We start from the raw sequence: 24,048 nt of genomic DNA on the forward strand, positions 1-24,048 counted from the left end.
TCCGGGGGGACTTATAGGTTTGGTCATGTCCGTCCGTGCGTGCGTGCGTCCGTCTGTGCGTCCGTCCGTCCGTCCGTTCACGCAGATATCTCAGATACGCCTGGAGCGATTTCATTCAAACTTGGTACATAGATTACTTCATATGTCATACATATGCACGTCGATTTTTTTTTTTGATACGATCCAATATGGCGCCAGGCGGCCATTTTATTACGATTTTTTCTTGTACAGAGCCATAACTCAGGCATATCTAAACCGATTTTATTCAAATTTGGTACAAGGACATTGACCTATGTCATACATATGCACGTCGATTTGTTTTGTGATACGATCCAATATGGCTGCCAGGCGGCCATTTTATTACGATTTTTTCATGTACAGAGCCATAACTCAGGCATATCTAAACTGATTTTATTCAAAGTTGGTACAAGGACATTGACCTATGTAATACATAAGCACGTTGATCTGTTTTGTGATACGATCCAATATGGCCGCCAGGCGGCCATTTTGTTATGATTTTTTTATGTACAGAGCCATAACTCAGACATGTTTCAACCGATTTTATTCAAAGTTGGTACAAGGACATTGACCAATGTCATAGACATGCACAGTTTGTGATACGATCCAATATGGCCGCCAGGCGGCCATTTTGTTACGATTTTTTCATGTACAGAGCCATAACTCCGGCATATCTCAACCGATTTTATTCAAAGTTGGTACAAGGTCATCAACCTATGTAATATATATGCACATTGATTTGTTTAGTGAAACGATCCAATATGGTCGCTGTGTGGCCATTTTGTTACGTTTTTTTCATGTACAGAACCATAACTCAGACATGTTTCAAGCAAATTTATTCAAAGTTGGTACAAGGAGATTGACTTATGTCATACATATGCATGTCAATTTGTTTTGTGATACATTCCAAAATGGCTGCCGTGTGGCCATTTTGTTATGATTTTTTCATGTACAGAGCCATAACTCAACCGAGGCATATCTCAACCGATTTTATTCAAAGTTGGTACAAGGACATTAACCTATGTCATACATATGTAAGTCAATTTGTTTCATGATATGATCCAATATGGCTGCATGGCAGCCATTTTGTTACAATTTTTTCATGTCCTTTGCCAAAACTAGGGCACGTCTCAACAGATTTTATTCACCGATTTTATTCAAACTTAGTAAAGGACACCACAGACCAAATTCATTAAGAGGACTCTATCCTCTCTGAGGACTTGTAATCAAAGTACCCATTAACAAGTGGGGACTGTGTCATCTACGATGACTTGTTTCAGTCATTTTATTATCAATGAACCCCTAAAAGCAGTCAAAATTTACGAAAATTCCCCGTGCGAACGACAACGGTGCCCCAGAACCTGTCAGTGAGTTGTGCGCGGGCGCTGCAAAAATTTTGCAAATCCGGAGATTTTTTTGAAAAAAAAACTCTCAACTTGACCCGCAAATGCTCCATTTTATTTTGTGGTTGATTATGATCTTTGTACAAATCACAGTTTTCGTTTTAGCCGTAAAGCTACTATGTTTACGATATTATTCATATTCACGGGCGTGAAAACAAACCATTACTTTGTATTTGTGGGCAGTCATGTGATTCAGCTCGACCAATTAAAACTCAATGGACAGGGATGGTAATATAATATTCATTATTATTATACATCTACCATCGAGAACAATAGAATTTAGCGTGCGCTAAAAAAGCCGTACGGAACGGGCGCCCGTTCCGTAACACGTACGGTTTCAAGGCGCCCCATTCCCTGCGATTGTATCTGCGCGTTCACTGTAGAACTGTTTCAAGGGACCCACCCACCCATGTACCCATTGGACGAGTGCCGGAACAAGTCTCGCGCGCGCTTTGTACGTACGTATGTGTGTAGCGCACACACTCCGAAACTTGCAGAAGCGCGTCGGGCGATACGCTGCGCCAATGTCCTCGTGCATCCTTTGCGGTATTTTCGTAATAACCTCATATTAGTGCATCCTCATACATGCCTTGAAAGATGACTTTTGCTCAAACTCTTTGAAAGGAAACTTTTAAACCATTCCCGTTTGAAATCAAGAATGAAAACTAAGGATCTCTGTACAAGTTTGGTACAAGGGAGAATTATTTCACAATATATCCCAACACTTGAAATTCATGTCACCTGACATCCCTGTGTTACCTTTATCAGGGAAAATTAAAGTTTTGATTTTCAGAAAAATTTGCAGGTAAAAACATTTACTTTGTGAGCTGCAAAACGAGCCCCACAAGTGGTACACCAAAAAAATATTTAATTATGAAAGTTTGAGACGCCAAATATTTTCCCCTCTGTGCATTCTACACTGAAGCTAAATTTACATAACACTGACTGAAAGTTCTCCCTGATGCAGAAATTTTCACATTATTTCTGACGTTCTTCTACCCTTTCACTATAATGGTTTGGCCCAGACCCTTTAGTAATCGATGGTGAGTGTGGACCTGTATACAGGGAACTGGGGTGAACAGGCCGACTCAATAGTTTTGACACCTTGACAAATACTTTACCCCACCTCTGTGATAGGAGTGAAATGTTTGTAAAACTTTTACAGTCCTTGAGACTTTTTGAAAAAAAATGCTGATGTATGTATTTCAAACAAGGATGACATTAGATAAATTCATACGGCAGATCTTCAAAATGACAGAAATTTGTGTTTCTCTCAGGTTAGCTTCAACTGTGAATGAAATTCAAACATCAATTCGAGAAGTTGCCAATTGCATAACGGTGTAGTGTCGACAGTGTTCTTCAACTTTGCCATTTGGAATTTTGTTAAAATGTGCGTGCCTCCCGAACCCAAAATTACACATGGTTTGACCCATACCCATTGTTATCAATAGTGATTGTAGACTAGTCTACATGGAATTTGGGGGTGAACTGATAAATCATTTTGACTTGTCTCAAATTTCGTGTCATTTAAAATAAAACCCGATCCATTTTAGTTTCAACCGAAAACACTGAAAACAAATTAAGAACTTGTTGACATGATTTAATAGGTCTGAATATAATTTCCCAATTTCGATAGCCAAGGGTGTTTACTCGGCAGAGACACTCCCTTGAAACAACATGCTGAGGCAACCTAACCAAGCTGGGCGGACCGAACGATGATCATTCCTATAGGGGATTCTGCAAAGCCTAATGTTCGGAATCAAGACATCGTTATATATTCACCGTTTGTAATCTTTCTCTGTACACGGGAATCAGATAAGCAGTCATGCTGTCTTTTCAATACGTAAAAAGCCGTAATTTTTTCCAAAGAAGTTTTCCCTTGAGTCACCTGGAAATTATTGCCTTTCTTCCAACATCTGAAATTTTTGTCAAATAAATGCAGACAGTCTGTCTCTACTGTCTCCCTCGTTTCAGGATTGAATACAAGATCTCTCCCTCCCTCCTCCCCCCCTCTCTCTCTCTCTCTTCTCTCTCTCTCTCTCTCTCTCCTCCTCTCCTCCTCTCTCTCTCTCTCTCTCTCTCTCTCTCTCTCTCTCTCTCTCTCTCTCTCTCTCTCTCTCTCTCCACCTCCTTTGTACATCGGTAGCAGAGGGCGCTATTTTTGGCAGGGTCCGGACCAAAGTTTGCCTGTAATTTACAATTATTAAAATAATTTTCAATTCTTACTGAAATTGACTGAAAATCCTTGCGTTGTATGGTGCTACAATCAACTTGATCATCAATTGACTGAAGTATGATTAACATGGAAGGACGTTGGATGAAAATTGAGATCGGTTTCTAGGCACTGTGAACATATCACCATAGACAGTAGAGATGATATCACCGATACATGTCTAAGAAACAGAGTATAGCGTAAAATACGTGACAGTATTTTCATAATTTCTGCTGCAAAACAAGTTAATGTTTTTAACATTCTCCCTAAAATATTTTTAACCTAAAGTATTCGCTTTACAATGCATTGCATACTATAAACAATGCTGTTGTTGACAATGAATTTTACCCAACTACACTCATTGGTTTTAGATTCAACATTAAAATAGGAGATTGCACACACACACAGGCCGTGTTGACTGTCAAATATGATCATTTCGAAACGATTTCGAAGTTTAACAAGAAATCTGTCTTTACATACTGAACAAAAATACTGAAATATCTTTCAAAAATTTACACTGCGTACGGAGTTTCGGGCCGAACTAGCCGTGTGTCGTTCGCAGGACAATCACAGTAACTGTTATGCAGACAGCTAACTGTGGTCGACTCTCTGTCGCTTTATGTATGAAGCCCATATCCTAAACTTGCATTAAGATCTCTGGATGGCACTTCAAGTTCACCTTTCGAAAAGTGAAAAAAAATTACAAGGATTGCTACTACAAAATGACGGGTGTATGTTTTTCAGTTTGAATATGATGAAAACAAACCTTGGCAATACCTGGAGATGCAAACGACAAACAGTGAGCTGTAGACTCGTCCTTGCGAATTTGGTACAAGTATAAATTCAAGGGCGTGCTTAATCCAGGATTGAGATTTTAATCCCAACACCCCTATATCGGAATGGAATGGTTTGCTCTTTCATTGAAACGATCAATGAGACATTGCCAGTTGGAATATTGTACAGTCCAACTGTCCTGGTATAGTGTATTCGCTATATACATCAGTGAAGTACATGAGTAGACGAGTGAAGCAATATGTTTTCCGAGAGCGAGGAAAACATCGCCTTACCCGGTCCCGCGGTGTCGTCATCTGGTCGGACTCCCGCTGTCAATCGTCGGGGATGTGAACTTAGAGCCGGAGGAGATAGGTAGGTATGGCGTTTTAAATTGAATGTCCGAGATAAGAGCGCCTACACACGTCGCAAATTATGTATCACATTGGTTTGTCGTCTGCAGTCAACTCGAAATGTATGTACCGTAGAGCTATGGGCAACGCTGGCCACGCAACATACATCCATTCCAGCTCACAGCGTAAACAGCGTAAATGCTTTCTTTTTCTTGAATAGATCAAAATTTCGACTGTGTAATTTTAAAAATACCTTGATTCGATATTCAATCGATTCACTGTTACAGAAAATTTCATAGGATTGTAAGTGTTACCCTTACCTTTAAGACGTTCATAGTTCATTTTTCACATCAATTTAATTTTTTAAAGCAATCTCGTTCGAGATCACTACAAGACAAACCTCGTTTTTCGTCTGTTTTTTATTAAATTCATTATCACATTTCTCATCAACGAAATAGATTGATGAGAAAATATTTCTCATCAGCAAAATACACAAGCCCTCATAAAATTTTCAGCGAATCTATAAAAATGTTGTTTCGTGCGAGACAGTTAATTTTAAGATGACGATCTTGAGATATAATGTGGAAACGTCAACGCGAATATTCAAAAGCAGATTTCGCGAACGTCGTGTGTCCCAGAACAGATCTCGACTGGTTGTGCAGAGCGCCCTCCACCATGAAATCACGGCGAGGAACGGAGAAGGCGGAATCGACATAATATGAATTTTTTTTGCAGACGATATGCTAAATTTCCCAGAGCGAGTCATCTAAACTGTATGCACACGACACCATCACATCAGAGCATAGCAGAAGACCTATCCCGATCTCAAACTTGCTGAACTTTTGGTGCTTTTGCAGTGTATTGTTGTTCAGTATGTGAACAGTTTCTCGTTAAGGCAGTAGACGCCTAGGCTCGAAATTGAAAGCCTTGGACTTTTTCAATCTTTCTGTGTGGGAACTTCAAACAATGTCCCTTCGATATCAAGAACAAAATCTAGGGTCACCCCGGGGAGTCACCATACATGCAAAATTTGGTACTTGAGAAACAAATCACTCAACCATATTTACTGATATTTGAAATTCAAAATGGCCTCCATCCCTGTTCCATGGAGAAAATCAAATTTTCGATTTGCACAAAACTAAGATGGTGAAAACTGTATTTACTCCATGAGCATTAAAATGAGCGCCGCAAGTGATAGACCCAAAAAGTACAGTATTGTAAAACTTCGAGAGTCCGATTATCTGACCCTGAGGCGCAGTCTAGCTGAAATTAAGTCCTGACTAAAATGTATTCATAAATGATATCATTGAATTATGCCAATATTTGGTATTTCAGTAAACTCTAATGAGCGGAAATTGAATGTACTGCTTTTGTAGAATAAAAATGATGTGAGTGTGATGACATTATTTTCTATACGTACTTATACTTTCCCTTTAAGGAAGTTCACGCCTCGAAGTGAAAGGCTAAAACTTTTGCTCAAACTTTCCTTGTGGAATCTATCAAACATTATATTTCAAAATCAAGAACAGAAATTGGGGGTCACCGTGCAAATTTTGGTACAAGGGAAACAAATAACTTCAGATTTACCGATATTTAAAATTCAAAATGGATGCCATTCCTGTTTTAACTCTATGGAGAAAAATGAAATTTTCGAAATTCGAAAAACTAAGGGACTGGTCAGTTTCTTCGGCCGGGGGGGGGGGCGGTGGATTCATGGGGGGGGGGGTCACCCTGTTTTTGACTTTGGTGATAGGGGGGGTCACCATGTTTTTGAAATGCCCAATAGGGGGGGTCAGTGTGTTTTTGAATTTCGACACAGGCTCATCATTGCCTAAAATGCATCGTGTCAGCCACAAATTTCATCCAGTTGCTTTTTCAGCGCGCCCTTCAGGCGCGTAACTTTAATAATCAGACATATTTTTCTGCACGCCCAACTTTAACATATCAGGCATACATATATCAGAGATATATGTATGTTAAATATTTTTCAGCTTGCTCTTCGAGCGCATTACTTTAATATATCAGACATTTTTCAGCACACCCTTCCTGTGCATTACTTTATATACAAGACATATATATCAGAAATATCAGGATGTTCAATTTTTTCTCCGCGCCCTTCGGGCGCCATACTTTAACCCTTTCAACACCATGGTTTGTCCCAAATCCATTGTTTTCTATGGTTAAGTTGGACCTGTATACAGGGAACTGGGGTGAAAGGGTTAATATATCAGAGATATATGCCAGAGATATCTTGATGTTTGCTAAGTGAAAGTGTACTATTATGAAATCTGCACTTCATATGAAAAGCATGACAAATTCCTGATACTTTTCTGTTCTCTCTATGAGAATTCAGTATGAGAAAGCAACATGCACAAATATCAATGTTACAAAAAAAAGTCATCTCAGACTCTGCACACATCAGATTTGGCTAAAATGCCTCTCTATGGCTCCTCAGGAGATTTAATTGGATAGCTGGCAAGTCTTAACATCCATCAAATTTTTGATTTACTGCTTTTTCCTGTTTGATATCAATATAATTAATGATTGACATCCATTTCTGTACAACAGTTCAGGACATCTGGTTAAGCATAGAAAGTGTGAAATACATTCACAGCTCATTCAAAATGTACTGTATTCAAACTTTAAGATTGACACTTTGAAATTCCTATCTTACAATGACATGCCAACATTTCATTAAAACACTTTATATATATATATATATAATATATATATATATATATATATATATATATATATATATATATATATATATATATATATATATATACAGTTGTCGCGTGCGGGGGGGGGGTCACCCTGTTTTCAAAATTTGGAATAGGGGGGGTCACCCTGTTTTCAAATTTGGAATAGGGGGGGTCAGCCACTTTTTGACGTTGGCAAAAAATAATCCACCGCCCCCCCCCCCCAGGCCGAAGAAACTGACCAGTCCCTAAGCTGGTGAAAAGTTTTCTTTACACACCAAGAGCTTTAAAATGAACCCCCACAAGTGATAGATCAGAAAAGAATTGTAAAAGTTTGAGAGTCCAAATTTGTGTCTCGGAGTTGCGTTCTACGATGACACTGAAATAAATATATTTAGTCATCTGTAGTTGGTAAAGCAAAAAGAAGGGAAAGCTCTCAGAATGTAAAGTGCGCCCTCTAGATTGTTATGCTTTCGTCTAATGCTATCAAGAGGTGTTCACACAAGAGCACTGACATGCTCTTGCGGCGAGAGTTAGGAATAGGGAAACTTCAACATTTTCTTACTGACAAGGTTTCAGCGAACTGCCAAATTCAGTCAAGTTTACAAAATAATCACAAACCATGTTCCTTAAGCTGATATACTGATTTTACATATTTATGACCTTGACTTTGTAATGTAAACGGGAAAGTCAAACTGTTTGTCACTACTTGCTAACAGCACATGCGAAAAAACCTGCCCTCTCGATGATCATAATGTCCACTGCCCTCCAGTATAGTATGGCCTGCCCACTCCCGACAACAGCTTAAGCTTCCCACTGCCCTCCCAGAGAGGTACTCCTCAGAGTGATATTTTCATGCGGGGTCCCCGGGGGGGGGTACCGCCTAACTTGAAAACAACTAACCATTTACATTCCAAAAACTATGACCCGTTGTTAGGGATTTACTTCAAGTTGACAAATTTTGGGAATTTTCACCTTTATTCTGTTGCATGTGAAGGTCTTTTTCTAAAAGCACAGGGCATTTGCTTTGTTATTGACCCATGCTTAAGTTTCTTTCGGGTGAAAACTTATCGACCCATGTTCAGGAATTTCTCGCGAAAAAATGACCCATTCGTGCACCTTGTCTATGGGAGTCCCCCTGATTTGTGATGCCGCTTTTTTCCCTGGAAGTTCTATAAACCACAGTTTCCCCCCCCCCCCTAGGTCTACATATTTTCCGATACCCACTAAATATTTCTTCCCTTCTCGCTGCAAAAAACTGAAATTTCTTCCCTCCCCACAGTAAGAATTGACTGTTTCTCCCTCCTCCCCCCCACCATAATAAATTTCACCCGCCCGCTGACAAACTGCCTGCGAACACCTGTTTGTACGAACAGCTTCATTGGGCTGCACCAGTGACAGATCTTGTTTGCAATCTTTGTAATATCGAAGGCATCAAAGTCTCTCGATTCACCTTTCATCACAAACTGCTAAACCCAAAAAAAGTTATAAATTATCATTTTGGCCTCCAGTTGACATAAAATTCAGCTCCGAATGCACCGCTTGCTTGGGTCTGAAGTGTGGCAAGAAATTGATTTGATTGGGGATAGCCACTTTTAGCCCGCCCTCATGTGGCCATAGTGATTACACTGTGTGAAGTACAATCGGTCCAATACAAGATTATTTGACAGTAATCTTTTTACAAGTGATTTGAGGCTTAGTAAGATTTTATTCCGTCATTTCTCCTCGTTAATCCCTTTAAGATAAAAGGATTACAGGAAATAGCGATTATGATGCGTACTGAACGACAAAAGGAGCGCCAGCAATAATAGTAATAATTTCGGTACTAATTTAGGTGTATTTGGAAGATTTTATGGAAATCGATGCCTGCCCTAATGTAAGTAGAGTATACTTAGGGAAACTCTGGTGAAATAGCCGTGCATCCAGATGTACTTGCGGCCCATCATCTCAAGGTAATATACAGATGATGATGATGATGATGATAATGATGATGGTGATGATGATGGGGAGGAGGAGGAGGATATGCTGAGGATGATGATGATAAACGACTTTGACCTTTTGAAAACTGTTTGTCGGCAATTAGCAGTGCTGTTACCAAAATTAACACAGTGTCATGTGGCGTGCTTAATTCATCGAAATCAGGAAAAAAAAATTGTGGAAAGTGAAACGTAACTGTAAAAAACACTGAAAAACAGTAAATACCAATTTTCAAAAGATATGCACAATCTTCACAAAGTAGCAAATAATTACATTCCCTGGTTTTTATTGACAAGTGTATAGTCTGGTTTGAAGTAACTTTAAATTTGTTTCTCCGCAATTTGCTTCTCAATCAGATGAAAGGTTGAAACTACTGTTTTAAATCGTCCCGCTAAGCTAGTGTTAACCCTTTGAGTGCCAAAGTCAACTTTTGTTGCCTTGGTGGAATATATCACCAACAATTTTTTTAAGATATAGGCCTAGGCATTTATTTTCAGATTTTTCCCAAAATTTTGGTCAAAAATTGTAGCGAACGAAAAGTTTTGGCCATTTGGTCCAAAACTACCAAAATAAAATACAGCAAATTAATAAAATGTTACACTGAAATTTTGGTGGGAAAAATTACAGCATTCAAAGGGTTAAATCTCTCAGACCGGAACAGCACTATGCACAGGTGTTATCATTATCTCCGTAAGTCTCTCTACTTTTTCCATCAGAACTCGTTTCGATGATCAATATTATCACAAAGTCATATTTTGCCAGGTTTCCGCCGTGACTCGGGCTAAATGAGGGGGCGTGACAGTTATATGTTAATGTCCTATTGTTTGACAAGATCTGGTGATTGCCAAGTACAGTTATAGGAATGACTTTTCACCGTATGCACCCGATCGAGATATCAGTACGCAAAATAAAATCCCAAGTAAATTGCAAGAAATACAACTATATAACAAATGCATATGATTCAAAAACCATTCCATTAATTAGTTGATAATGATTAAAGATGTAAGTCCGTTATTTATGCATCTATCTCTGTGTTTAAGTCAAAATTTAGCAGTTCTCTTTCTGCGGAGGGACAAAATACCTAGCGTGTTGACACTACGCTTGCGCACTAGTTCACTGACCCAGCTGAACGACGCTTGGCTGCATAGATAATATCGACAGATCCTGAGCTTTGCCGACCTAAAAGCACAGGTAAGCAGAATAACTGTAATTAAAACTAAGACCAGACCATCTCCTCCTGTATAAGGTTTGCTTACAGTATCATATTTATGAAAATGTTAATCGCAATAGTTATGTTTTCGCAAGCGAACGTCGACCGTGCGCCGACAAGGCTAATCACACCGAATGCTGCAGACGACAACCATATCCAGACCGGATGGCGAGACAAGTTGCCATTTTTGGTGATATAAGAAAGCAAGGCCAATTTCAAAATCGCATGGAAGACATAACCAGAAGAGATTTTTTCTTAGTGTACAAGGGAAAGCGAGCATTTGAACTGCTTCTAAAAATAAGTGACAAGAATTTCTGCAGCGACACATCTGTGGTCTTCGCATGGGGGTGTTTAAAGACGCCGTGTCGTATTGACCTTCTGTGACCTTCGTTGTAATGGTTCACTGTCCGTTCATGTTTAACATCGGAAGAATGTTTGGTACCCCAAAAATATTTTAGCAAGACCTTTGCATACATGTTAGTGTCGTGGTACCGTTGTGTGGTGTCGTATTATTGGACTGACGTGTGTCACAAAACTATGGTTATCTCAGAACGTGGCCTTTCTCAGTTTCTGATAAAAAAAATCAACACCACCATATGCATTTCAGAAAGATGTATTTCCTCATTAAGTATTATATAAAAGGTATGCAATTCATAGTTTGACTCATTTTTACAGTCCTAAATATTGATGAAAATGTATATTTAAATCAAAAATTAATATGGAAAATTAATTTATTTATGCCTTAAACTCTTTTGAATATAGCTGGTATTTGATCATGCACTTTTTTCCAGATCATGTTCATACATTTCACACATTTACCTTGCATGGGGAACTCTCTGGTTTATAAAAGTAAAGATAGCATTTTATTTTCAAGCTGAGGCAACTTTTTGATGTGTTACCTTCTATCAATGTACTCTTAGGCTTAAACAGCTGTACCGGTATGTGACATGCTTTTCTCATGCTTCATGTTCATGCTACAGCTATGACCCGTTTCAATTTTACTCTCTCACACCAATTTTCAGTGTGTTTTTATGAGCTAGTTCTGGAAAGAAAGGATAAATATGCATATATATAGTTTTGTATCTCTGTAACATTTTTGAACAAGTTGATTATATTATCACACTCTCATAGAGGGGTTGCTTTTAAATTTTAAGGTGCCACGGACCACATGGTACCATATCATACTAGCCCAAATATTGTCGGAAATATCCCATGAATTATGGAGTTTCATGTTTTTGGTGTTGCATACTATGGTAGGTGTTTGTGAAATGTTTATGTCTGTCTCTATAATGTCGTCATGACAAAGTTGCCTAATTCAAAATTATCACATGGGTTGAGCACATTGGGAGCACATTGAGACAGACAGGTGACTACAATAGGCAGGTGCACAGCAAATAAGAGAACAGGACTTATTGTACACCACTCCTACATAGCTTTTGCTGTCAGTATCCAGTGTGAAAATATCATTAGGGCTCCCAATGTCAATAGATAGCATTCTTTTTGATAAGATTTAGTAGATACCAGATCTATTTTTACATCTGCGGGGAATATATTTTATTATAATTATGCTTTGCTGGAATCCGGCAATCTGATTGGCTGGAGCCGGGTTTATATTCTCACAAGAAGACCTGCGCGCCGCGTAACATTTTTGAGCTCGCGCAAATTTCGAACGTCAACTTGAGAGCTCAACGCGCTGTAATGTCGAACAAGTCTATGGCTTCAGATTGATTTTGATTGTTAAATTTTAGTCTAGTGCAGCTTGACAAACCAACAAATGAAGAGTTTCTGTAAGCAGTGGAGATTATGTTACACAACAACATAATTTTTAAAGTTTTTTGAGCGTTTTTTTAAGTAAAATTCTTCAAGTTCGATGTCTACTGAATCGCGATATCGATGCGTTGCGTAACCGTATTTTATGAATTCAACTGTGCACGCGCGCGCGTTCTGAACGTTCTTTTTAGAGTTTGTATGCGGCTGGGCGCTCCTGAACTCTCGTTTCAACTTCGGCCCTAAATAAAGACATTGTCCACTTGTTTTTAACTTAAGTATATTATAATGAGGTTATAAACGGTGCGCTCGGGTATTTGGCTGCGGATATAAGACCTCTGGGGTGAAAATTATCATATTGGGTGAAATAATCACCTCGCTTCGCTCGGTGATTATTTCCCGCCAAATATGCTAATTTCACCCCAGAGGTCTTATATCCGCAACCAAATACCCTCGCTTGCCGTTTATAACCTCTAAATCTATCAATTTTGGTGTATGTGTTTAGGTACACCTGCGGGGAATATGGAATATATTTTAACCTATCAATTTTGGTGTATGTGTTTAGGTACACCTGCGGGAATATGGAATATATTTTAACCTATCAATTTTGGTGTGTAGTAATGCAGCCCCCTCTCTGTTTTTAATGTGTAGGTATGTATACATGTACATAATCTGGTAAATGGGCTAGCTGTAAAAAGATTGTGTGATCTGATTCAAGGTCCAAAATTATTTGGTTGTTTATGATGTCCTTCTCTGTAAAACGTGATTGTATCTTACTGCATATGATTATGCAATCTTTCATGTTTGAAGTAACCTTAAATGCAAATTTTGCAATACACAACCAGGCTCAATGTTAATGATATGTTTGGCAATACGTGAAAGGATCTACTTTTGGTAAACTGCATTGTAGAAAAAACAATTGACTGAATTGAAAAGAGAATGTTCTTTATAATTAGAGCCTGATCATCAAGCATAGTTTTCTGTTGTGAGTTCCAAACGTAATTGTTGCAAATAGCAGACCTAGCAGGGTATTAAATCAAAAAAGCCATGAGTTCAAAAAAAATTGGTGATTGTGAGTCATAAATGCTAAATTTAGTAAGGTATGTCCTTGTGGTTGTCAGTATTACTTGGATGGCCTTCTCTATTGTCGCCAGTGTTCCAGTAGAAATGATGTTTATAGTATATGCCCAGTAAATCATAAACAGCTAACGATTGAAATTTTGTAGAATGCAAGAAATCACTGCTTCATTGGAGTTGTCAATCCAAATCTTATCAACCAGGTGTCGTTATTTGACAAATTTTATCTTTGCATAGCTGCAAGAAGGTCGTAACTGTCATTATTGTTTACATTACACTTTTGAAAATGACTGACAAGATGGGGTAATAAATTTAACCCTTTCACCACCACAGTTTGGTACAAACCCATTGTTCTCCATGGCATAGTTGAACCTAAATACTGGGGAAATGGGAGTGGAAGGCTCAAATGAAGTAAAATCTCTGTGCAAAGCATTGTGGTATCACATTTATATTGCGACTGGTACAACTGTTTTTTTCTGACACCCCTGTCGCATACAGAAATTTGCACACATCAATCATTCAGATGTGTCTCCATATGCCATAATATTTGTCCTTAAAAAGTACCTTGAAATGACAGCTTGCTCAGATTACATGATAAAACCTGTTTATTATTCCACTGATATATTTTAAAGATGAGTTACTTTTGATCTGTGTCTATGCTGTAAAAAATTATTTGACTTCAGATGCAACCGTTTGCTGACATGTTCAGCATTATTTACCTGTTTGACCTTTGACCTCCATTACCCATATCTCTTTGTGTGACCTTTAAGATTTTATTTTGCTCAAAACCATTTCCCAAATGTATTTTTGTGCTCAATACTTCCCTTTTTTGCTTTGGTTTTATTTCTGTTCTAGATGGGATCTGTAAATTTTGATATCTTTAAATTTGTCAGTAGTCTCCAACATGAAGTGACTACATAGTACAAAGGAGGTAACAGACAGACTTTAATACCCGCATGGTAGTACTTTCTAATTCAACTCATGTCCCTCTCTTCAGATAACGTACTCTATCTGCATATGAATATGCATGTACTAAATAGTAATGATGCATGATATGCATTTGTGGAAGTCTCTGCTGTTGGAATGTCATGCGTAACTTGCAGTGTATTCGGTAATTTACGCCATTGAAATAATGTAGTCCGAGTGGCTCATGTTATTCCCACATATTGTGCATATAAGTTAACATGAACAGTTCAATTTCATCCCGGACTCACATTTGAATTCAATCGTTAAAATGAACAAGGCAGATTTGATTCCAGATTTAAATGTAGTCATACTAGTCTTGAAATCACCATGATAACATGCCCACATATTCAATACTGTAGTGTACAGCAGGGGTGAGCAAATCCAGTGGTCCGAGGTCCGGGACCATCGATTTTTTGCCGCGGACCATTAGTTTTTCACTTTGTCTGGTCCGACGGACCAGTAGATAATCAAAAAATAACAGATACAAAAAGATAGCAAAGTGCGCAATCCGATACCCGCAAGCGTGTACACAACGTTGCCAGTCCTGCACTGCCATCATTCTCGGGTCATATTTGGTATCAGGTGACTTCCACTGCCACTTACATCATCTTTCACGCAACAGGGTCAATAGGGGTACCAGTATTGCTGAATTGATGTTTCTATAGACAGTACCGTACAGTAATTGAATAGAGCTCACACAGCAGCGGTCGATCGTCTGCTGCATTGAGTCAACTTTGCTCTGCATAAAGAGCAGGTTCTTTGAATGACTATAGCTAATCATTTGAGATATGATTTTGTCATAAAACAGCTGGCAAAATAGTCCAGCGACAATGTGGAAACACAGTCCCTCCACCAATCGGTCGGGAAACGCTATTGTCAAAATGTGCGAACGAGGGGATCAGCTGGTAGGATGCGCGTTGCGCTGGCGTTCGCTGTTGATGACGTCACACCAGCTGTAGCGTCCCCTCAAAGAGTGGGTACGGTGGTGTCGTCTTTGACGAAGAAACTAGCCTGAATCGGCCGTAAAGTATACAGCTACTTTGAAACGTCAGTTTATTCTCAATAAGCAATATTTCTTGATAAGGAAAGTGGGTGATCTTTTTATTCCTAATCGATTTTCAGCGCTAAATCGGCGTTTGATTACGCTATCGCGTGTAGGTCATTTTCATTGAATTGCGTCTTTCATAATGTGTCAGGAGAACATGAATTTTTGTTCGCTCTACACTGCAAAAGTATGACGGTCTGTTTCATTCTGATGTCTGTTCTTGTGATTAAGTATACGTAAAATTAAACTGACGAAGCCAGTTTTTGAATAAAGGTTTATAATGAGACGCAAACTGATAGTTTATTGTGTAATGCTTTGCTCCGCAACTTAGAAAATGGCGTCCACTGACGATCTGTATTCTCGTTGTGTGAAGAGTCGAATATTCATGGTTTTCGTTTTGATGACTGGTCAAATAAGTTCGATTGGGACCTATTTATCTGATTGAAAGCAATTTCAACTTATTTTAGCGATTCAATAACTGCAAATCAAAGTATAAAGGAAGGATAGAAAAGCAGATGACCCAAACTCGGCCGAACGCCATTTTTTTTGCGACCCTCGCAGAGTCCATGATCGATTCTTTGAAATCTTTTCTGATTGCTGTGCCTTGCGTACTACATGGTATTTTAAGGTAGATTTTCTTGATTTGGTACTTGTAACACTATTTAAAATAAACTGACGACGCAATTGTGATCAAACGTATCCATTGGCGGGAATTTTACGTGAAAAATATTGTTTTGATTCAAACCCCATTGCGATTTTTCTGGCGTGTCATGAAGCCCTATCGAGCATGTGATTGATGTGTCACACAGATCTCCCGGTAGCTGTAAACAATGCCGCTACGAATAGGAAAATTTACATTTAAGAAAGGTCATATTTGTTTCGATGTCCTATGTCCTCGAAAACCGCTTGCTCCATGCACTTATGCACTCGTTTTCACGGACAGGGCATGTGAACTTCGTTTTAACTTAACTTAAAGTTATACAATCGGAACACTTTAGACCTCTTCACTCTGTTCCTCTGAAATGGTGTTGAAATCGATGTCTTGTCATCAAGAGAAATGAAATCATGGTCGTAATGATTACATTGGTGTTGACTGCAAGTGTAGTCCAGTCAAACGCAACCAGCACGTGTAAATACGAAACACAGCCTATGTACGCATGCGAATTGTCCTTTAGTTCATTGCATGTTAGGTAAAAATGGTGTCATCATTTATGATAATGTTAGACCAAGTAGCGATAATCTCTTTACGCGAATAAACAGTGTAACGGAACGCAACGCGCATCGGACAATAGAAATACATCACCCCAACATCACTACGCTTGATTTTTATTGAAATTAAAGCGAATGTTGATTATGCTCGTGATTTTATTTATTACAATTTACAAAAAAAAATGGGGGGAAAGGATCGGACCACCAGACCAAGTTGCAGGACCACTGAATTGTTTTTGCTACTGGTCCGGGGACCACTGGATTCAAAATGGATTTGCTCACCCCTGGTACAGACTGTGTGTATACACACTGTTGGAAATCAAAATGACTTTTTCATGTTTTAAAGAAGTGTTAATAATAATAAAAAAGCTCCACTTCCCTCTAATAGAAACCTGATTTTAAAAAGAATATGATAAAATAAGGCTCTTTCCTGTGATACCAAACTGCTGTGTTGAATAGGGAGTATCTTTGATATATTGAAACTGTATGTATTGCAGGTACAGATGTGGGTTTATGAGGAAAAAAAGAAAGTAAAATCGACTATATAGCAAATTATAAAACATGTCTTTTTTCAAGAGACTGTCACTGTACTGACATGCATAGCTGGAACTTGAATCAAAGGTTCAGGAATATGGCCTGTGTGTCTTTCCACTTAGTTTGGGTGCATGACTGTCAATGGTGGTATGATCTCAGGCAGTGTAGTGTGTTCTCAAGCATGATTAACCCTTGAGTGCTGTAATTTTTCCCACCAAAATTTCAGTGCAACATTTTACCAATTTTTGTGAATTTTTCTGTAATTTTTCTGATAATTTTGGACCAAACAGACATCACATTTCATTGGTTACAGTTTTCATCAAAACTTTGGCAAAAATCTGTAAAAAAATTTACTTGAAAGGCAACAAAAATTGATAGGCTCTCAGAGGGTTAATGACATTTCAGGACCAATCTATTGTCATCTTGAAACACTTGATAGGGTCTGATGTTGTCTCATGTAACAAAGCTTTGGTTTTCTGGTATGTTTGCAGTTACAAATGATTGTGGAACACACCCTCTGCCCTCTGCCTGTCAACAAGAGATAGTATTGTAGAGACATGTAAATTAAAATCGATTTTGCAACTTATTTAGAAAGAGGAACTATGTCGCTATTGGTAAACAGGTTATGCCCTGTCAAAGTTTTTGTTCAAAACTTCCGTCATGAGAATATAAGATACATTTCAAATGGATGGAACAAAGTGCACTTTGTATCAACATCAAATTAATCAAATAAAGTAACCAAGTAATTCATATTAAACAATTTGTTATATATCAGTTTCTTATATTTATTTATGTTCAATTCTCTGCAGCTTCTATTTATTAGAGCTCGTTTCCAGTTTTATTGGGATTTTGTAAGATATTTTTGACCTCAAATGTCCATAAAAACTGTACCCAACTTTTGCTGTGTATGGAACTCAAACCTAGCCATATTAAAGATACATAGGGACAGATGTTAATTGGCAGATTAAGTGTAGCTATCTTTGGCAAACTGTCAAAGTGTTTTAGGTGTAAGTCTGGTGATCTGGAATTCATAAAATAAAAAAAAGCGGCATAAAAATGCTGACTAATTATGTATTTCTGCCTGTCATCATAATGTCTCATGATTTTAAATCCATAAACACAAATAGCTGCATAAATCCATAAAAAAAGTAAATTTTATCTGTCAGGTGTCCCAGTAAAAAGTCTGCACTGCGTGGTTTTTGTGTGTGCATAATTAAATGACAAGTATGTAGGACCCTGGAAAAACTCTGTCTGGTCACTTGGCAGGTCAGTAGATTAGGGTCAGGCATTATAGTATCAATAATTCTTCTATGCGATTCTGACTCAAAAATCTGTCATGAAATAAAAAATGCAAATGTATTATGCATAAATTACTAATCTGGAAACAACAGTTGAAACACAGATTTGCATGTATACCGTATAGTGTCTTAGCGTTTAAAAAATCTCAAAGGAATATCTTAAAGATAACATGGAGCAGGAAGAGATATTTTGATTGGATAAGATTGGTCATTTGTTCGATTAGAATGCTGGACAAAATGTCAACCATTTCTGCACAATAGTACTTAGAAAATTGGAAATGATCCTGTAAACCAGTGATGATGAGATGTATGCTTCTAGAACCTGCTGGATGAATGATTTCAAATATGCAAGATTGCATTCCAGCAATGCTACAAGTAATGATAGCTCATTTTTCCTGTGTGATGACTTACATTTTTGGAGGATGTATATTGTTTACTGCAATAATATACTTGGTTTGTTGTTGATGATAGCAATTTTCAAGGGACAGTTCACACAGGTACATGCATACCGGTATACAGGGTACTGACCTGTTAAGTACGGGGAAAGCAAATAGCCTTTCTGATAACTCATGGGGATAACAGAATGTGTACATGTATGTGTATACCAGCTTCTAGCAGAATGGATAACACAATGAAGTGTATGGGTACATGGTAGAGAGAGAAAACCTTCATACTGGCAAGAAACATTTTTAAAAAAGTAAATTTCCAAAGTTTACTGTTTAAGAAGGCAAGAAATCATGTTAGAAACAATTTTCTTAGCAACATTTATCACAGCTACTCTAGGATCCCAGACAGACCTGATCAACAGCTGTGACAAGAATAAATTACATTTAATTGTTACTTGAGTGGTCTGAATACATGGGTTGTCATAGTGCCGTCACTGTGCTGTCCTAACTATTTGAAATCCCAGATTGTATTTGATCACTGCATGAAATGGACATGACTCAAGGATATTTAGCAGATATTTCCATATTATTCATGTCAATTGTCATATGGTCCTTGTAAAATCAATATGATATGAATATCTAGACTACGTATGATGTTTGTGTTCACTGTGTCTGTCGTGCGCAGTTATATGACAGGGCTTTATACTTCTCTCAGAATGTTTGGTTGCCTCTACTGTCGCTGTGTTGTACGTCATGAATAAGAAAATGTCATCCCTAAATTTCGCAGATACAACCCTAATGTAATACGATGCAAAGCATTACCGTTCAAATGTGCCTTTTGTGTAATTCACTCTACTTGTAGTTAGTCACGAACCTACAATATATCTGTCGTTTGTTGTTATATTACAATGCCCTCTCTTTCAGAATGTCTGGTTGCCACTTCTGTCGCTGTGTTGTTTGTCATAAATAAGTTTATGTCATCCGTTAATTTCACAGCTACAACCTAAATGCAGAGCAATGCAAATCAGCGGTGCTGAGCAAAATTGCTTTGTGTCTAATTCACCCTACTAGCAGTTTAGTTGCAAACCTACATGTACAGTATTGGTTGTTTTGAGTATGCAAAACATAGAATTTATGGTTTATTTCTGGAATTGTTCTACACTTTGTAGTTGTCCTGTGTTTGTCTCTGAATCAAACTTCACTTGTAATTTGGCATTATTTTCATGAGTTGTCTAAATGCTGTTAAGTCAAAATCATCATTGCTAATGAATGCTGACCTTGCATTTTTTTATGGACTAATTTCATGGCCAAGTAATTCATTATTTATTGAAAACATGGTGGCAGCTGTATTTTGATACTGATTTCAATAGACCATTTTTAGAATAATCCAAACTTTGACAATGCAAATACTTCAGAAATCATATCACTTTGTACTTACTTATTGTACCGTATATCCCCAATGAGACATAGTTTTCAAACTTTAGTTGGCTCATTACTTTGTAAAGTGTCTGCCATGACACCCATTGCCAGTCTGTGCTGGTGTTAATTCCTGCTGTGTCAAAAGTAGCAAATCCCAGCCATACATCTTCCATGGATGTTTACACATGTGACTTGTCCCTGAGAGACTCTGACTCTGTTGTTCCAAGTATTTGTAAAATTTCTTTTCCTGTATGCATACCAAAGATACCCGGTAGTCCTTTTAATATTTTTTTCTAGTCAGTCTTACCTTTAAAAAATACTCCTTGTTTTATGTATCAACAACTAATTTGCCAAAATTACTGTTGTGAATACTTAGAATTGCATAGTGCAGAAATCCTTCTTACTTGACAGACCAAAGGGGATTCAATCTCCGATGATGATGATGATGATGATTAAATATTTAAAAATGGGTGCATTTTGGCGAGCTCTGCTATTGGTTCGATTTGAAAAGCGCCCACGTGACTCAATACACCGCCGCGCCTTTTAAATCTGAAATGTAAGAGACGTCCAGATACGCTGAAAAACTTGCTGATTTCTCGACTTTTCATCGGTAAGAGGTAAAAATGTTGGAGTATTATTGAGAAGGACTAATGTGCTTTGACCCTACGTCGAATTTTACCGATTCGATGCATGCTAGGTGCATTTTTGGCGATCGAAAAAAGTGTGTGGCAATGAAGTGACACCCCTTGGGGAATGTTAGGCTGTATTGAATTTGCAACGCACATGTATAGTTAGGCAGCAACGCACATGTATAGTTAGGCTGTATTGAATTTGCAACGCACATGTATAGTTAGGCAGCAACGCACATGTATAGTTAGGCTGTATTGAATTTGCAACGCACATGTATAGTTAGGCTGTATTGAATTTGCGACGCACATGTATAGTTAGGCTGTGTTGAAATTTGCAGCGCATACTTTGTTCTTTCTGCAAATAGTATCAACAACGACAACAACAATAACAACAACAATAACAACAAATTTACTGAGTCCAAATATATGTTTATTTATCTTCATTTTTAAATATTTATCATCGTCATCATCGGAGATTGAATCCCCTATTGACAGACTTGTTATGATAACATAGCATTGACTAAATTCGATATATGTCAGTTTGACATATCCAAGCTAAAATTGCCAAAATTGTCATTTACGTGCATAATTGCAAACAGAATTTTTCCTATCAGAAAACTCTTCGTGTAACTATAACAGACTTATGATAATGATGAAGTCACATTCAATAAAACTGTGCTGATGTAAGTTGACATATCCAAAACCAATTTTCCAAATATTCGACTATACACGCATAAGTTCAATGTAAAATTGCATACCGTGTACAGAAATCCCTTTACGTGACAGGCATGCTACTATGCCACTGATCATTATTCCACACGCATGTTTACTAAATATAGCATCACTTGCATGATATCGGCTGTTGGTGATGGAAATTTGAACAAATGTTGTCTTTTTTCAGCTGTGAGTGATTCCTTTCAGTCATAATTTCTGTGGTAGCAAAGTGCCAATTTGCCATTTCTTTGAGCACTATTCAAAATATTTTATGAAAAATTTCTACCAAATATGCATTTTTTACATGTAATGATACAACTGTGACTTATATTATAGGAATTAAGCTGTATTATTGTGCGTTAGTGACGTATTTCAAAGTCTGATGATAGGAAAAGCAGTTTATACTAACACACTACAGCAAAACAATATTGGGATGAAAAAGGTCAATCTTTATTGACAACACAATTCAGGCACAAGTGGGAGGAGTGGAAGAAAACTGAGAAGAGCAGAAAAAAATCTTACAAAAGGCACTGGGGGAAAGGTGTTGGACCAGTGATAACATCAACTACAATACTGCACATGGAAAACCTCGACCCCAACACCCAGTCTAGTACCAGCATAAATACCAATATACAGGGTCTATTGTACTATTTTATTTTTTCAATTATTTCTTTCAATGTAATAAAAATTTATATTTATAAATATATATATATATTAAAAACAAAGGTAGTACAGAATTAGATTTGCTGTGATGAGATTTCTTTGAGAAATGTATTAGTAACAGTCTTCAGTAACATACAGAGTCCATTGGCACCTACTTTCATGGTGTTGATGCCCAAATTTACACCATATGATCTGTACAGTTCAACAAGTAATATGTTACTCAAGTTATATATATATTATATAGGGCTCAGCCCTGGTGTCGCGCCAGGAGTTAAGATTGGCAATGTTATTTGTATTGATTCATGATGAACTGTATTGTTTACTTCATAAACGTTCATATGACAACTATGCCCAGTTTCCCTCTGATGAAAGCAGTTCACGTACGTACACGACGTCAAACCCTGCAGCAGGGCACTGGCAGGTATAGATTTTCTGTAGCGTGTAAAAATTTTGGACAAAAATTGGCAATTTTTACAATGATAACAGCCTATTGCGTTAAACAAGGGACGTATTATGCAATCATTATCATTGCAATGGTGACCGCACTGCCCAACTTCCACTTGCAAGCTGAAAACTATAGCGTTCCGTCTAAAAACTGGCAATTTCTGAATCTAATTATTTACACAGGGGGCGCTCTTCTATAATTCAATCCCAGCATTCTTGCGTATGCCCCCGTTCATATGCACGACAGTTTTCTCCCTTTATCTATATTAACGATATTTTGTAACAGCGACAAGGTGCATAATAACATTTACTGTCTAATAAAAGAGGTATATTTTATAAAATGAATGTTATATAATAGTAATTTGTTTCGTTTTTGTTTATTTACGAGTACTCAAAAAAAAACATGGCGGCGCCCATGGAAGAAGGGTCACGTGAAGAAGGGTACACTTCCGGTTACTCGCATAGTATATTATGAATAAGCGCATGCGTAGTCAGTAAGCCGCTGGCGCGACTATTAGCAGTGATGTGGCAAATGGGTATACATGTAACATATTATTGCCTGAATTCATGGGTTTATGTGCCCAAGAGCAGGTGACAATTTGCCTGACGCCAGGATGGCAAATTGTCTCATGCTACGAGGGCACATAAACCCATGTATTCAGGCAATAATATTTTATCACATGCCTCTTCACAGTTTAATGCAACATGACATTTAGTTACATGCATGGCATTTTCAAACAATTTACCATTACTGACCAGCATCAGATTTTAACCAAAGTCAAAATGGCTGAGTGTGCATGGATATTTTGATCTAGCGACTGCGTTACTAGTAAGCATCTGCTTTGAAGTCAAAAACGTCGAAGGGCTTCGACGGACCAGGTAGCTATGGAAACCAGTCACTACCTATTCAAATCAATACACTGATTTGCACTCTCAGCAAGGCATGTAATAAACATCAGTGTACCCTCTTAAGTGTAATATTTCTGAACTCTGAAGGAATTTCTAGATGTTGCCATCAGTCAGCTCTCTACTAATACTGTACATGTAGTCCTTACGCTCCTGGAATTGTCCTTCAAATTCCATGAATTTCAGCTTCCTGGAAAGTCCCGGAAAATTGATAACCCATTCGTAGTTTTCAAAAAATTACAAGATGATCAGTTTTGATATCATGAAAAGGATATGTAAAGTGATGTGCAGAATTGATATATTTTAAAAATGATATCTGAACAGTGGCATTTTGGACCTATCATA

General features: G+C 37.8%; 2 protein-coding genes across 2 annotated transcripts in view; both read left to right on the forward strand.

Moving 5' to 3' along the window:
- The window catches only part of LOC139123539 (tripartite motif-containing protein 2-like), a 160,667-nt gene that overhangs the window by 58,598 nt on the left and 78,021 nt on the right, over nt 1-24,048 (forward strand). The window lies entirely within an intron of this gene.
- The window catches only part of LOC139123538 (pyruvate kinase PKM-like), a 35,758-nt gene continuing 22,252 nt past the window's right edge, over nt 10,543-24,048 (forward strand). The window contains exon 1 of the mRNA XM_070689708.1: nt 10,543-10,627. The gene's annotated coding sequence lies outside the window, so the exon portion shown is untranslated. The remainder of the gene's footprint in view (nt 10,628-24,048) is intronic.

This window comes from Ptychodera flava, assembly GCF_041260155.1.
Source record: "Ptychodera flava strain L36383 chromosome 23 unlocalized genomic scaffold, AS_Pfla_20210202 Scaffold_23__1_contigs__length_28996876_pilon, whole genome shotgun sequence".
NCBI lineage: Eukaryota > Metazoa > Hemichordata > Enteropneusta > Ptychoderidae > Ptychodera > Ptychodera flava.